At 40.1% G+C, this 8,480-nt stretch overlaps 1 long non-coding RNA gene across 1 annotated transcript; it reads left to right on the plus strand.

The window, feature by feature from the left end:
* Positions 1 to 280: 280 nt before the first annotated feature.
* On the plus strand, positions 281 to 2,913 carry LOC135934630 (uncharacterized). The gene is made up of 3 exons (XR_010574129.1): positions 281 to 593; positions 705 to 829; positions 2,693 to 2,913. It is a non-coding gene; the product is annotated as an uncharacterized LOC135934630 (long non-coding RNA).
* The last annotated feature ends 5,567 nt before the right edge of the window (positions 2,914 to 8,480 follow it).

Below are 8,480 nucleotides of genomic sequence, written 5' to 3' on the forward strand. Positions count from 1 at the left end.
AGAGCTGCTGCGAAGCCCTCACGGGTCCGTCGGGCCCAAAACTCTCGTCACCCAAGATAATTTTCGAAGGTGCACAACCTGCGCCGGGATTCATCCGCGGTTGGAAAAAAGCAGGCACGCGCGCCGAATTATAAATTTAAAGTAGCGTAAATTTCGTAAATTTCAGCCATTTTATATTAGATTTAATGAGAACGGAAAGAACGGAAATAGGATAGCTGCATGCAGCTGCATTATTTCCTCATTTTCGGAAATCCCGCCACCTCGCCAGAATAGTCGAAGCCGTGATTCAAACTTTGAAACTTTTGAAAAACACGCGCACTATCGCACTAGCTGCAGCGAGCCAATGAGCGCGGTCCGGTCACTTCACTTGCGTGCTGCTGCTGCGCTGTAGACGTAGAGTTAGTCATTATCACTAGTCAGCCGAGCCGACCGGAGCATGCGGAGACGCCGGCAAACCGCGCGAGTGCTAAAGAAAAGCCGTTGGATGTCGGCTCGTCAAATTTTGCCCATTTTCGGCCGAATTTTCGCCCTCGAGTCGACCAGCAAGAAGCCAAGGATGCAGAACAAGCTGTTTTATCCGCAAATAACCCCAGGTAAGGACTTGCTATTTGTTTATTTTGTTCTCGCCGCTGGTTCAAAGTTAAAATGTCTGTTTCGCCGATTTGTTTCTTTTTAATTAATTATTTGTCCCATTTTTCTTACAGACCCGTGCCCGCGGCTTGCGCGACAACAATGCAACTCGTGTTATATGCTGCTTAGCGGATGATGCTAACGCCCTGAATCTTGCGACCCCTGGCCCTGGCATTGTGATAATTATGTATTTTCTGGGGTAAGATTTTATATTTTTTCCTGTTTAGATACGCATATATTAACTTAATCATGTAGACAAAATAATGAATGACTTCCAAACGTAATTTCCTATATGCATGAATTTATGTACATATGTATCTACATATTTTAATGTAAATAATGCACAATATTTCGGCATTTATGTAATATTATCCGTTACATATATTATGACATGTGTGGGTATGACGTATCATACATACATACATATTTACATGCATGTTCACTTGCTTTTACATAGTAATGTATGTATGATATGATACATACATAATCATGCATTCATTTTGTAGAGTATGTATCTATGTATACATATTTATTTGAGTAACACAACAGCGTGCATTCATTATTATTATTACATGCAGATGCTATGTATTTTGTTTAATGATTTATTAATATGTTTTTTTTGCAATAATTATGTATCTTAAGATACTTCTTGTTTTGATTTCTTGTTTCTTATATAATATCCAATAACTACCAAAGTAATAACAACACAATTTAACACAACATAAAATGCACATACATAATACACCAAGTATTTAATGTTAATTGCTCTTCTAATTATTAACATAATTTTTAATTGATGCCAGAACGAACATGCGCTGTATCTATAATTTTTTTCTTCACGATTTACCAAGGAAAAACCGCATTACATGCATGTATGCGAATGTAAAGGATATGCATGCAGTAAATTCAATTGTTTTGGCTTGTGACATTATGTACATTATATGTACAATAATGCATTAGGCTTAAATAATAGAAAAAATTAATTCTTGATGTGTTGCTCAAATTTTCATGCATCATTTTAGCCTTGTGCACGATTATGTAATGTCACAGCCGACAATCGAATTTACGGCATGCAATATTTTACATTCGTACACAAATACCATGCAATGTAATTTTTCCCTTATAAATTTCACAGATTACATCATACAGCACATGTTTATTTTGGTGTCAATTCTGCTAATTGTGGGATAATCAATTAAAAATTAAATACTAAACTTGATGTATGTATTATTGCATGTGCATGCATGTGATATATATATATATTTATTATTGATGCTTAAATTGATTACATTATACACATGCGTAATATAATATATACATATTACACACTTTGCTCTTTCAAGCCTGTCCGTAATTTAAGAAATCAAAACATGTACACTTATTAAAAAATAAATAATCATAAATCTTAACTATTCAAATATGCATATGATGCATAGTATGGTGTCCGCAAGGTAGCGAGACACTTTGTTTGTGGCGGCTGCTTTTAAAATAATTCGTAATTGGCCTACATGATGTATAAAATTTTTGTATCTACCAATGCTCTTCCCTGAGATAAGGAAATACTCAAACGATTAATTTTAAAAGTTTTGCCGCCTTAATATAGTGGGAGAAAGCGATAAAATTTTGGATTTTATGTAGTAAGATGCTAGAATTACAGAAGTGACGCTCAATTTGCATGTTTTGCTGCTTGAAATTGATAAATTATTGTCTCTATTGATAGGTAAACTCTACTTCATGAGTAAATATGATCTCTAAGATAAAGCATTTCAATATATTTTTTAATTACAAATAAAATTGGAAAAATAGTACTATCAAGTCTTGTGAGACAGCTCTTTTAGGCGTCACTCCCTCTCCATCTAAGTGGAAAAGTCATGAATTTTGAATTTTGCGACATTTAATCGGTGTACAAAAGAAACTTCTTTGATTATAAATGATATGAAGAACATTGCCACTCTATATATAGTAAAAATCATTTTACACGCCCACTTTTGTTATACATTAATGAAGTGTCTCCTTACCGCGTGGGCACCATGTGTAATAAATTCAATTTGTGTTTATTCAGGTCCGAAGGAGGTGACATGCAAGGAGTCCAACCCGCCAAACCCTCGCTCCCTAACCTGAGCCACCCCCCGACCCCCGTCAAAGCTGCTTGCCAGGTGGCCGCGCCGCCAGCAGTCTAAGGTCTAAGGTGTTCGCTCCTATGTAAAAGGTTCTCAAAGAAAAATTTCCTCCTGTTGTCAATATTATGTGTAAACGTTTTTATGAATTATTAAACTTAGCACCTTGAACCTAAAACTTTAATTGATTTTCTCTCAAGCTAACCTCATTTTTAGTGTAGGTTTTAGGCCACATTTTCTGCAGGGAACTAAAACTTAGCGCGAAAAGGACATCTTGGACAAGTTTCTGAACAAGATTGAGACGAGACAAGAAAAACGTCCATGAGCCCTCTTTTTCCTGTCTCGTCTCAAACTTTTCTTGACTTGTAAAATAACGTCCTCGGTACGTCTTTTTTCCGTCTATTTAGGTCTAGCTGAAAACGAGCCCAATCGTGGGTCACTATTAGTCCCTATGGGCCACTAAAGGCATTTAGAAGGCCCAAAGAGGCTTAGGGGCCCAGCTGGGACGCGGGGGTGGAGCCGGGCCGCGCGGGCCGGGGTGGTCCGAAAATGTCCCTAACTGGTCGGACTCGTCTCGTCTCAAATTTGACTCGTCCGCCACACATGACTCAGGGACGTACCAGGGTACGGTCAAAATCCTTCAGATGGTACGTCTCCAGGACCTTTGGACGAGACAGGTTTTGAACGACCCAGAGACGTCTCATTTCTTGGTGGGAGGGGGTTGACAGCAAGGAGAAGATGACCTTTGGTGAAATCTTCAGCCTCTGCCCTAATCTTCGGCTCTTGGGCTTACATTTTTGCACTGTAGTTGGGAATGACGCGCCTGTTGATGGGATGCGCCAACTCAAACGATTTGATTGGACGGGTGTACAAGGAGATTACGATTCTCACAAAAAAGAGTAAGGAATTCATGAAGAAATTTAAATCATTTTTTTCGGTAGCATACTTCTACCTCTTTCTTTTAACCCTGGTATTTTATGCTTCATACGCAGAAGGGGACATGTTATTTGCAATAATCATCTGATTTTAATATTGATCCCAGGAGATTCATTTCGTTTTATATATTTCCTCTTTTATTTGAAAATTTTCAACACCCTGTTTTATATTTTGCAGTCTCTAAAATGAGAAATAAATAGAATAAAACAGAAAGAGAAAGGAAGGCTCCGTTTTATGATTTCAATAATATGACAAATTTTGTTTTGTTTTGAAGACTCATGCTAATTTTAATTCATTACAGATGCAGACATTCCACTGAACAAGTCGCTTTTTCGAGCATTTTGTCTGCGCCACTCCTGGAAGAGGTCCACATTGATTTAACGAAAATTGACTTTAGCGACAACGCCACCGTCATTGCTCGGATTCAAAGTCACGAAATCTTGCGAAATCTCAAGAACTTTTTTATGTATCCGTGTGCATATGAGAGATTCATTCCCGAGGAAAACCATTCCTCTTACTTAAAAAGTTTCACTGAGTTGGAAGACGCTATTGATTCAGTAATTCTAGCGTAGTTAAATTGTTACACACAATTCCTTAATTTGGAATAAAATTTTTTAGTTTTACTCAATCCTGTTTATGTAACTTATATAATAATTTTGGAAAACTAATTCCGTCAGGCTTGACCGTCGAGATGTTGAATTTTGGAAGTTCCCATTTGGTACATTTTTCTAAAATTAAGAAACAATTTTTTTTAATGTCTATGATGGCAAAAATTCCTATCTCTTGTTGACATTTTAAATGTTCCTTCTTGCTGCAACAATAGGAAACACAGATTCACGCAGATTGATAATTTTACGCCACAGTGTGCCCATAGGAAGCTTCAATAAGAGGAAACGATGGGCAGCTCTTTTACGCGCAGGTTTTTTAAGCTTTGACAAAATTTGTATGCTTTTTTTGCGCTTCCCGGCACAGTTGGCCGTACTTTCAGTTGATTTTTGACTCTCGCTGCCATCAACCTTCCTCAGGTCGATGTACCTGAGGGCTGCTTTAACGCGATTTTTCCGGTTTACTTGCTTCTTATCGGATACATCTAGTTCTCCGCATTGCTCAATTCAGACGCCAAGCTCAAATCGTCAATTTGCAGTGCGGCGTCGCTGATATCAGCTGCGACTGCGACAGTCGAGAAAATCAGGTCGACCAAGTATATGGGCAGATTTGCCGTGTACCTGCGATTACCCCGCCGACATGCAATAAACTTGACACCAACCTTTCTGACCTGCATGTTCTGCAAATTTTCTTTTCTCTTAAACTCTCGTCATCAAGAGATCAATTTATTTTTTTTAGTTCATAATGTTTTTTAAACTAACGTTTTTATAAAGGTTACGAATCCTGAATAACACTCTTCAAAATAATACATTATCAATGCCCATAGTGGAAGACGAACACAAAATAATCTGCATGAAAAACTCCATCGTCCTTTTTTATAAATCTGGTTCGTTTATTATACTTGACGCGGGGCAAAAACTGTCCAACCGGCCCGGTTCCTCTCGCCATAATTGACGTTATAAGGGGTGCTGGGTGGACAAAAGCGGCCGAGAAGGAAGACAACCTGTTTACTGATAATAGCGGCGAAAGTGCAGCTTGGCTACCCAAAGAGACGAGCGGAGGAGGGAAAGAATTACCTTCTTCCGTGCGTGCCGTCAGCGAGAGATGTGCATGTGATGTGTGCGGTGCGAGCAGATGCGCGCTCGCGAGACGGAGGCTCGGGCGCGTGCGAATTTCTTGCGATCCCTTCGTTCACATTACAATTAATAGATCTGGAGTTTTACCACGAGCAATATTTTCTTATATCAGTTTGTGCCGTAATTTATGTTTGCGAAAGCTGAAATACGTGTCTTAAGCAATAAAAAATATTAAGAATGACAGCAGAATATTTTAAAAGGCTCTTAGAAATTAAAAAATAATTCATCATTTACCTTGAATTATAATTTTTGAAATCTACAGGAGTATTCGCTGTGATGTTGTGCAGTTTCAGCTGCATGAGTTGTGGCAGATGCGGCAAAGACCCACACGCACTCAGATATCAGATAAAATTCACCACAGTTTTTTTTTGCTCGCTTTATCCCTGTCCTCTCGGAGCGGGAAGGGCGCGCACTGCACTAGCACGGATGCTGAAACCCGCGTCCCAATAACACCGCAAACGGATAACATGGGCGCACCAGGCCGCACAGGGACGCAGCCCACCGAAGGGCCACTTGCCTCCGCATCGAGGACTGCATTGAAACGCTAGACATTCGTCGCGTGATGCTGCAAAGGTGCAAAGCAGCAAGTAGCGAGACGCCTCCCAGCCCGTTGAGCAATTTTCAGAAAATCGAATTTTCCGTCCGCTCAAGTTTGCAATAAGAACATTTAAATAATTGTGAGACTCCTTGAAGCTCCTGGAAATTTAAGAAGAGAAAACTGGCAACATTTTTTAGTTTTGCTGAGGAAAAATAAAATAAAAATTCCAAACTTAACTCTATCATTGGTACCATAATGGGAGCAAGTCTAGCAAAATTCTAAATATTTATTGATCAATAAATCACTTCGTCAAATGAAAAAGTAAAAAATATGAATATAATCATACCCAAGTAATATGTCTAGAAATAATTATATGCAAAATTAGATTTATTAGCCAAACAATAACAGATAATTTAACAAATATTTGATTTTTTTGTGATTGGAGCTTCCAATTTAAAAATGCATCGGCTGAAAATAGCAGAAAAACGCAAGCAGAGATAATTTAAGCATTGAGCTTAAAATATAATTTGCATCTCAATTTTGATTATGAAAAAGTATTCATCTGGATTTAAGGCAGCAATAATTGTTGAAATTATGCCATTTCATGACGATGGAGTGGACGTTTTCCTGAATTGCTGGCAAATAAATTTTAATTCAGTCGAGCTATTTTAAAATTGAAAAAAAATGCCTCCTTTTCCAACAAAACACCAATTTTCTCTTGAGTTCTGTGCTGGGAAAAATATTTTGAATGTTTAATAACGCATAATAGAATTAATTTTATCAAAATCCATTTTTATATTGCGATACTAACGGCGTGGAGTAATTGGACTCTTGAGCGGCAAAGAGCCGTTGGATATTGGATAAATGCGTGAAGCAAAATATACGAATAAATGAAAAAAGAGAGAATGCGAGCAACCTTTTGCCGCGCTGCTGGAGATGCGGCTGGCCTGGCCGAGGGATCAGTGCATTGTGTGAAAGGTTATTGTTGTTTCCCTGCACGCATGTGACATCACAAAAAATACACTGGCGCGCAAGAAGAAAAACAGCTAAGGATAAATAGGGTCAGCCTCGGGAAAAGGAGGGAAGATTTCACCATTCATCGCGAGGGCGTTTGAGGCCGCCGCTGGATTTACTACCTGCTGCAACAATAATACTCGCTTTCGCCATGCGCGCACGGAAAAGAGGCGACTGGACTCTCCCCTAAAAGCGCGGAGCGTCGCAGTCGTGTGTCCGCCTTCGCTCGCTCGCTACGTATGTTTCTGTTCTCTCTGCCGCTGCACACGCAACAAAAATGGTAAGAATAGTTTTTTAAACTCGCATTTCAGTTCCTTTCCTAAATTTATACATGATTAAAACATAAAAACCGTGCCTGCTAATAATTTCGAGGCGTGTGTTTAGCACAATTAAGCAGCCTAGCTTCCATTTTCACTTGGTTCGCGTGAAATAATTTGTTGTATTTAAAATGATTGGTGTGGCTGGCGGGGGCGGGCGGGGTCCGTGACTGTGGCTAATATACGCAGAATTTGGCGGCCAGATCAGCCAACATTGATATTTTAACGTACGACGCATTGGAGTCGAGTTATGAGTTTTTCAAGGAGGAAACGCGATTTGTGACATTTCAAATTTTTAATTTTTGGGGCCTGCCGGGGTCCCGCGTGCCCGTGGGTGCTGTTTCTCATGCCAGTCGATGCGCCTAAATGAGGCGCGTCCACCCGTGTGCGGTTTTGTAAAATCGAACCATTTTTCGAAACGCGGCGAATTTATTACGGAAAAAATTTCAAACAAATCAAAATTTTCGGATTTTTCACCTTGACCTGGATTTTAGTTTGGTATGCCACCTAACGGCATTTTCGAAGGCTTCATAAATATCGCAAAATTTGGATCCGCAGGTCGTTTCACCCATGTTAAACTTCAGGGGATTTTTACAAAATGGGCACAGGGCGCCGCGTCGACCCCCTGGGCAATAATATTTCCTTTTAGCGTGTGCGCACCACCGGGGGCGTCGAAACAATCTCAAATCTCGAGTTTGGACTTTGCGGCTCTTCTACAATTTTTTATTTCGATTTTCAAGTATTTTCTCTCGCGACTGTGTGCTGCCCGCTCGCATTCACGCCACATTTTAGTCAAAATTCGACCGTTTGTCGTTTTGTCGACCTCGAGACATCACGGAGAGGTTTAATCGACGAGACTACGATCGCATCAGTAATTGTTCTCTACCGATGTGTAATTTTCGGGCGCCCACAGAAAAAGCAGCGCAAGACCTCCCTCTCGCGAGCGCGCACCTGTTCGCACACACACGCACACAATCGCTCTCTCGATGAGGAAACGCGAGCCAAGAGGGTAATTCTCCTGCTACTCCGCTCGTCCCTTTGGGTAGCCAAGCTGCGCTTTGGCCGCTGTCATCGATAAACTGGCGTGATAAAGAGGTCGTCTTCCTTCTCGGCCGCTTTATCCACCCCACACCCCCTAACGTCGATTCTGGCGAAAGGAACAGTCTTTTCGACCTCGTGAGAGAGG

Source organism: Cloeon dipterum, chromosome 1 (assembly GCF_949628265.1).
Source record: "Cloeon dipterum chromosome 1, ieCloDipt1.1, whole genome shotgun sequence".
NCBI classification, from domain to species: domain Eukaryota; kingdom Metazoa; phylum Arthropoda; class Insecta; order Ephemeroptera; family Baetidae; genus Cloeon; species Cloeon dipterum.